An 8290-nucleotide genomic window follows, 5' to 3' on the forward strand; every position below is an offset into this window, starting at 1 on the left:
GCTGTCTGCTCTGGAGAGATTAGATCCATACATTCCTATGGCCTGGCAGTTGCTGATCTCGGCTGGGAGTCTGGATCTCAGGAGCCTCCTTGGGATCCTTCTCATAGAGTAAGGGAGCCTATCCTTCATCCTCTCTGCTGTCATTGAACACAGCCTTTCCAGGCTTCCTGGATTGGTTTCTGAATGTATTCACACCCACCTGTTCAGATTCCCAGCTCATCTTTTGCTTGTCTCTTAAGCCACCAGATTCAAAGGGAGCAGTGACTTGGGCTCCCCTTTGCTGTTCCAACTTGAATTCCCCTGGGTGAAATATTCTCTGTACCTGTTTCACTCCTGTTCTGCTAGGTACACCTTAGGTCATGCAATGGGCACGTGCCAGGACAGTGTAGCCACATTTACTCAGATCTCCTGGCTCTACAGCAGCAGTAGCTATCATGTGGCCACCTCAAGATAGCTCCTGTCTCAGCTCTCTGTGGCCAATTGGGAAACATGGGGCACATTTCATGCACCAGTGCACAGTGCAGCTTCTGGGTCAGCTAAAGGCAAGCTGCTTTTCTGATCTCAGGTTTTTCCATACTGAATCTGTCCATTGTGTTTCACTGTGTTCTTCTCCCTCTGTACTGAACCAGCACTGCTTGCAATGCTGTTGCTATTGGTTCTACCATCTTGGCTCAAATGTAGTCTTTCTTTTTTATTTAATGTACACAAATTTCTAAGTCTCTAAGAAAGGTGCCAAAAACATGCACTGGAGAAAAGATAGCATCTTCAACAAATGGTGCTGGGAAAACTGGAAATCCATATGCAACAAAATGAAATTAAACCTTTATCTCTCACCATGAGCAAAACTTAACTCAAAATGGATCAAGGACCTAGGAATTAAACCAGAGACTCTGCGTCTAACAGAAGAAAAAGTAGGCCCTAATCTTCATCATGTGGGATTAGGTCCCAACTTCCTTAATAAGACTCCTATAGTACAAGAATTAAAACCAAGAATCAATAAATGGGATGGAATCAAACTAAAAAGTTTCTTCTCAGCAAAAGAAACAATCTGTGAGGCGAACAGAGAGCCTATATCCTGGGAGCAAATTTTTACCCCTCACACATCAGATAGAGCACTAATCTCTAGGGTATATAAAAAATTCAAAAATCTAAGCACTGAAAAAACAAATAACCCATTCAACAAATGGGCCAAGGACCTAAACAGACACTTCTCAGAAGAGGATTTACAATCAATCAACAAATATATGAAAAAATGCTCATCATCTCTAGCAATTAGAGAAATGCAAATCAAAACTACTCTAAGATGTCATCTCACTGCAGTCAGAATGGCAGCTATTATGAAGACAAACCACAATAAGTGTTGGCGAGGACGTGGGGAAAAAGGTACACTCATACACTGCTGGTGGAACTGCAAATTGGTGCAGCCAGTATGGAAAGCAGTATGGAGATCCCTTGGAAATCTGGGAATGGAACCACCATTTGACCCAGCTATCCCTCTCCTCAGTCTATACCCAAAGGACTTAAAAACAACATACTGCAGGGACACAGCCACATCAATGTTTATAGCAGCACAATTCACAATAGCTAAACTGTGGAGCCAACCTAGATGTCCTTCAGTGGATGAATGGATTACAAAAATGTGGCATATATACACAATGGAATTTTACTCAGCAATAAAAGAAATAAAATCATGACATTTGCAGGTAAATGGTTGGCATTGGAGAAGATAATGCTAAGTGAAGTTAGCCAATCCCAAAAAAACAAATGCTGAATATTTTCTCTTATATAAGGAGGCTGTCTCATAGTGGGGGAGGGAGGGGGATCATGGGAGGAATAGATGAATTCTAGATAGGGAGGAGGGGTGGGAGGGAAAGGGAAGAGGCAGGGGATTAGCAAGGTTGGTGGAATGTGATGGACATCATTATCCAAAGTACATGTTTGAAGACACGAATTGGGTGTCAACCTACTTTATATACAAACAGAGATATGAAAAATGGTGATATATATATATATATATATATATATATATATATATATATATATATGTAATAAGAATTGTAATGTAAAAAATAACAAAAATAAAGTACATGTATAAGGACATGAATTGGTGTGAACATAGTTTATATACAAAGATATGAAAAGTTGTGCTCTATATGTGTAATAAGAATTGTAAGGCATTCCGCTGTTGTGTATTTAAAAAAAATAAAATCAATAAAATAAAAAAAGAATGAATGAATAAAAAAAATAAAAATAAATGACCACTTTGTCTTCCAGCTCTAAGACTGCTCAACATTGAGTTTTAGTGAAATCCCTCTTTCCACCACCTCTCAGAGAAGCAGTACTCCTGCTGCTTAAATATTGAGCTACAGATTGACTAGGAATCCAGCCTTCCTCTAGACCATTGGTAAAGTTTTATAGCACTTGATAATTTAGTCCATTGTTCATTCAGCTTAACTAATTTTCTTGGGCTCTTATGGAGTAAAGAAAAATCCATGTTCATCTTTGTTAATGACATAATGATCTACCCAACATTACTACTTGGATTTTTATTGGGACACACACTTCATTCTCTATCCAAACCAGGTATTTACCCTCAGCTAGTTGCCTCTCTTTCCCATATCTCATTCCCTGCTTCCCATCTTACTCTCTTGCAAAACTTTTGGCACACTAAATCCAGAAGAATATTTCTGAAACTAAAGTTCAGTTGTGGAAATCTTTTCTCTCAATGGCTCCTCAGTAGTCTTCTAATAAAGTAGTTGAAAATTCTTAACTTGGTTCACAGGGCCCTTCATATTCTGTCCCTCACTAATGTCCTATATCCCTTTGCTCTAGTCGAATCATGTCCTTTCACGCCTTGGGGTCTTTGAGTGTATTTTCCCCTTTCTGGATTAATTTTCTCTTTCATCAACAGTGCATTCAAATAATTGTAATTCATCCTTCAAATATAACTCAGGGATTACTTTCACCAGAAAACAACAGCAATAATAACAATATCACAACACAATAAAACTTCCCAGCCTTCCAGTGAACTTTCATGTCTTAGCCATCACCTATCATCTTATGTTCCAACCATCTAGTTACTTGTCTATTTCATTTATCTAGAGATATCTGAAGTAATAATTCCTCTTTTGTTTTATTTTAAGTATTCAGTCCAGTGTCTGGCATGTAGTAAATGCTCAATAAATGATTATGCAATGGATGAACACAATTTAAGTTTCTGTGTATAATTCTTCTCAAAATTGCCAATAGGCTTTTAATCTATGATACAGTGCTTTTTTCTCTTCCATCTCAACTTCATAATCATGACACTGTTGATTATTCCTTTAAAAACTAATTTTTTTCTCTGTTGTTGTAGATACAACTGCCCTCTATTGGTTTTCTCTCTGCTTCCATCCTGTCTTTACTGTGGATTCTTTATGTCCTTTAAGTCCTTGTCATAGATACCTTCTTTGTTGCAAATTTATCCTTAAATTTTCTGAAGTATCTTATATTTCATGATTACAATAAACTTATATGTTTAGATCAATCCAAAATTCCTTGTTCAATCCATATCTGTCACTTGAACTCAAGTCCTCCTTTGTATCTACTGGGGCCCTTTTCTCCCAGAATGTAACAGTTCTGAATTTGTGCTTATCTTCTTTGGTTTTCAAACAGCTTTATCTTAACATAGGCCCTTATTAATAACTCAAAATCATCTTAAATTTCTTTCCTATTGTAATTGACATTAAATAAACCACTAAGATCTATGAATTCTTACTTGATATGTTACTTGATTCCCCAATCATAGTTGAGACCCCATGCTTCCTTACCTGCCTCCCTTAAATATCTCAATACTGGCCAATGTACATGCCTTAGGATTTTCTATATATGCATCTTCATTTTACAATACCCTCCTGCTTATCTGAATTCCACTCCTCTCTCAGGTTCTATCCCAAATTATTTTTTATTGTAAGTATTCCTGAGTTGCACCAATACACACGAATCTCTCTCATAAAACTAGTACACCTTTTCTTTATTTTTTTTTTGTCATTTAATATATACTGCAGTGAGTATTTATTATTATTTATTTATTTCCTTTTTAGTTCTCTGATCCATTCAGTACCTTAAGATAGAAAAGTAGGGCAGTGATATGAAAATCTTTGGATTCTAGAGCAACAAATTTGTATTTGAATCAAAACCATTTTAAGACTATGAATCTAAGTGTGATGTGTCCATAGGGTACCTGAGCAAGAAAGAGGGAGGAGTGAAAGAGGGAAGAAAAGCCTAAGTCAAAAGGGAGAAGAGATATCAGGAGGCCAGCTGAAGGAATTTATGATTGTGTCTAAGATAACAAGAATTGAAATTAAAGTGGACACAGAAGGCAAAGGCCAAGATACAAAAGTGAATGATAGTATAAAAGTAGAATTAACAGGTTTTGGCCACTGAGTTGTTAAGAACAATGGAGATAAAGGATGATCAAGTCATTCAACAAATGCTTGTTGAGCTCCCAGGGTAAGGCACACTCTAGATGGTGCCAAGAGTTGTCAAGGCAGGTGCCCTTCTTTCTAACTCACATCCTAGTGGATGACACCAAGACACCATGACTGGAAGCTGATGAAATTATTAGAGAGTAAATATAGTAATTGCATATTTCTCAGGGAAGTTAATAGTTTTGCATATAATTATCACGAGCTTACTCTGTTCCACACACTATTTTAACCACTTTTTATGTGATAACTGCTTAGTCCTCATTACAATTCTAGAAGCTATTGTTATTCTCACTAAAAAAAAATGAGGAAACAAGGCATAGAAAATCTATGTCACTTGGCTAAGTTCAATATACTATTAAATAAAGAAACAGATCAAAGAGAGACAGCATGTCTTGTGAATCTGCAGACTTATTACTAAAACATATTGCTTTATAGATACTTGGGGATTAATAGGAGAATTTTAGAAGTTAATTAAATGCATAATAGAGGTTTAGGAGATAGACTGTGTATAAAAACAGTTAGTAGTCATCTGTACAAGTAATACTTAGGTCTCTGAAACTAAATGACATTACTCAGAGAAATCATATGAAGAGACAAATTTACATTTTAATTTACCTTGCAATATATCAATGACACATACTAAAACTTTCATATTGGATTTGTGTCATTGCTGGTTTCTGACTCTTCTCATTTACCTGTGTCTCCTCTTTTTTTTTTCCTACTCACTCAAGTTGGCTTCTCAGAATGCACTTTTAAGATATGCTTTCTTTGCACTCAACATATTCCTTAAGAATGTTAATCTAGGGTCACTGTGTCCATAATTCATATGTGACAATAGCCCATGTCCAGTCATCTTTCCAGGATTCCAGAGCCAAATGTTCAATGACTTATTGGATATATTGAGTTAGGTAGACAAGTCCTCTCAAACCTAATGTAACCAATTGGAATTTATTTCCTTATCTTCAAGCTTACTCTTCTTGTAAGCTTTAATGTCATGAATGGAACCATTATTTCTGGAACAGAAAACTCGGAGTAATTTTGACCCCTTCTCTTTTATTAATCCTTCCATCTCTCCCACCCAAGAGGTCATCAACCAGTTTTAAGTTTGTCTCATATTCATCGTAGTTGATCCAGTCTTGCTTTTCATTCAGTTCTCATTTCCTTTGAGATGGAACTATCATTAAATTTAAAGGATACTGTTATACCCCTGTTCAGATTTATTCATTGGCCAATCATGAGTTTCAAGATGATTTTTAAATCCTCAGCAGAGCTTCCCTGTCTACCTATTAATCGCATCTACTACCCCTTCTTGTCATGTGTATACTGGTCTTTAGCAGCTTCCCAGACACATCATGATGTTTCACTCCTGCCCCCAAACCTTCTGCCCCTCACTGAGTATATGCTCTTTTTCATTTGGCAGAAACCTATTTGTTCTTTAAGACTTCCTGTCACCCAGGTTCCTCCATGGACCTTCTCCTTCTCTGTGAGCCTGGTAGATGACCCTTGTTTGTATTCCTAGGCAGTCTCACATGCTTTTAGAGCACACTTCTTCCATTCTAGACTTGTTGATTTATTCATCTGTATTTCCCCAAGGCTGTAAGTTCTTTCAGAGTAAGAACTGCCCCTACTTGCTTTTATTGTATAAGCATAGTTAGAATGTACTCTTGATACATTTGTTAAAAGGATGACTATCAAGAAACAAGAACCATTCCTTAAAAAAATATCGAATAACCCCATTTTTAAACCCCATCATGTGAGAATTGTAATAGTTCCAAAGAATAATGGAAATAATTATAGAACTATGGGAAGAATGTATCGGGGTTATTTATTAGTATTAAGGATGCAGATAGATGATTCTATAGCATCTATGATTATTATGAAATGCCTTTATCATATAAGTATCAAATCTAAACTGTAAGCTACACGAGAGAGTGGTACCTATCTACTTTGTTTTTGTTGATCACTCTAGCTCTTAGCCCAAGTTAGGCACTCAGTAAATATTTTTTGAACTTTGTTGAATGAGCACACACACTACCTGGCATTTAAATCAGGTGGAATATGTTTTGTTCATATAAACAGAATAAAGCAAGTGTTTTGTTTGATTTCTTGGAAGTCTTTCCATATTATCTATTAATCCTTTAAATGTATATTGTAAGTTCCTTCTTCTCCAGTGTGTTTTTATTTTTAAAACTATATTTGAGGTGTTTTGGTTTTCAGACATTATTAATTTATTATTATTATTATTTTTTTTTTAGTTAAACTTTTCATTCTTTTCCTTTATTGTTTCTGGGTTTTGTGCTCACATTGTACAATGTAGCCAGTAAACATTATTCATGTTAATAATGTGCTTACAGAGGCTTACCCTATTACCCTCTATATTTTACTATGTTATGGTTTTGTTTTCCTATATTAAGATCTTCAATATAACTATTTATATCTGCATACCATTATCTTGATTTCATGCTCAATGTACACTCTTTGTTGCATATTACTTTATGCTTTTGTTTTGTTCTATTTTGCCTTTGTTTGTTTGATTCTGAAAGACAGGGAGTATGTATTGAAATCAGTGAATATGGTCTTATTCATAAAATTATCCCAGGTAGTGAATCTTTTAACTGGAGTCCTGCATTCACCATTTCTCTGTTTGACCCTATGATATTTCTTATTGGTCTTCTCATAACTTTGGCTGCCCAATCCCTTTACCCAGAAATCATCAGGATGTCTTTTTTAAAAAGCTAGAAAAAAAAATTTGTGTGCCACAAATATTTGTGTTTATTTTGCTGTATACCTGATGCCTAAAATGGTGCCTGACATACAGTAGACATTTGATAAATACATGTTGGTTCTATGAAAAGAGTTGTGCTTCTTCTCTGCTTAAAAATTTTCAAGCATTTTCCATTGCATCATAAGAAAGTGTGATTCCACTCAAGGTCTTGTATGGGCCCATCTCTGTCTGAGTGATGCACTCTATATAATCCTACTCTCTCAAGTTCAGCAACCCACTGTGACCTTACATCCTAATTAACATCTCTCTATTGCACAGACTAAGTCCTTTCCCCTCTCAGGGCCTTTGCAGACCTCACCCAGTTCCCATTTGAGAAACTTCTTGTCTACTAGATAGCAGCTTAAATGTGATCGCCTCAGGGAAGTGTTTCCAGACTCAGCCATTGAGAATATAGGGACCTCAAGTTGTTTTTTATTTTTCTTTAATCATATTTTTGTGACTCACAATCTCTTTTATTTTTTTATGATTTATTTTTTAGTTATACATAATAAACCTAACATTAAGTTTTCCTTCTCACTCTCCCAATTTTTAACTTCCCTTATCCTATAGCTCTTTCTGCTATTCACTTTTCTTTTTTATTCAGTGTCTTGTGTATGTACATGATGATGAGATTCACTGTGATATATTCATATATAAGAAAGTTAGGTCAGATTCATCCCCCTGTTCTTCCTTCTGTTCTCCCTCCCTGTGTCCCCTTCATCTAGTTCACTGGTCTTTCTTCTATTTTGATGGAATGTCCCCTCCTTTTCCCCTTTTCTCTCTCTCTCTGTCTTATTTTGGACTAGCTTCACATGACTCACAATATTTTGTAATCCAGTTTGTTTTGTTTTTATTTTCCTTTTTCCTGGACAGAACATAAGCTGTATGAAGGTATATGTTTTGTTTGTATTTTTCTCTGATGTGATTCAGTGCCCAACATAAGGCCTAGGACACAGCAGGTATCCAATAAATACTCGTTAAAATTTTTTAAAAGACTTATTTTTAGGACAACCATTATCATGCCAATGCTGGTGTGTCCAGTAATAATCTTGACAAT

This window comes from Marmota flaviventris, chromosome 6 (assembly GCF_047511675.1).
Source record: "Marmota flaviventris isolate mMarFla1 chromosome 6, mMarFla1.hap1, whole genome shotgun sequence".
NCBI lineage: Eukaryota > Metazoa > Chordata > Mammalia > Rodentia > Sciuridae > Marmota > Marmota flaviventris.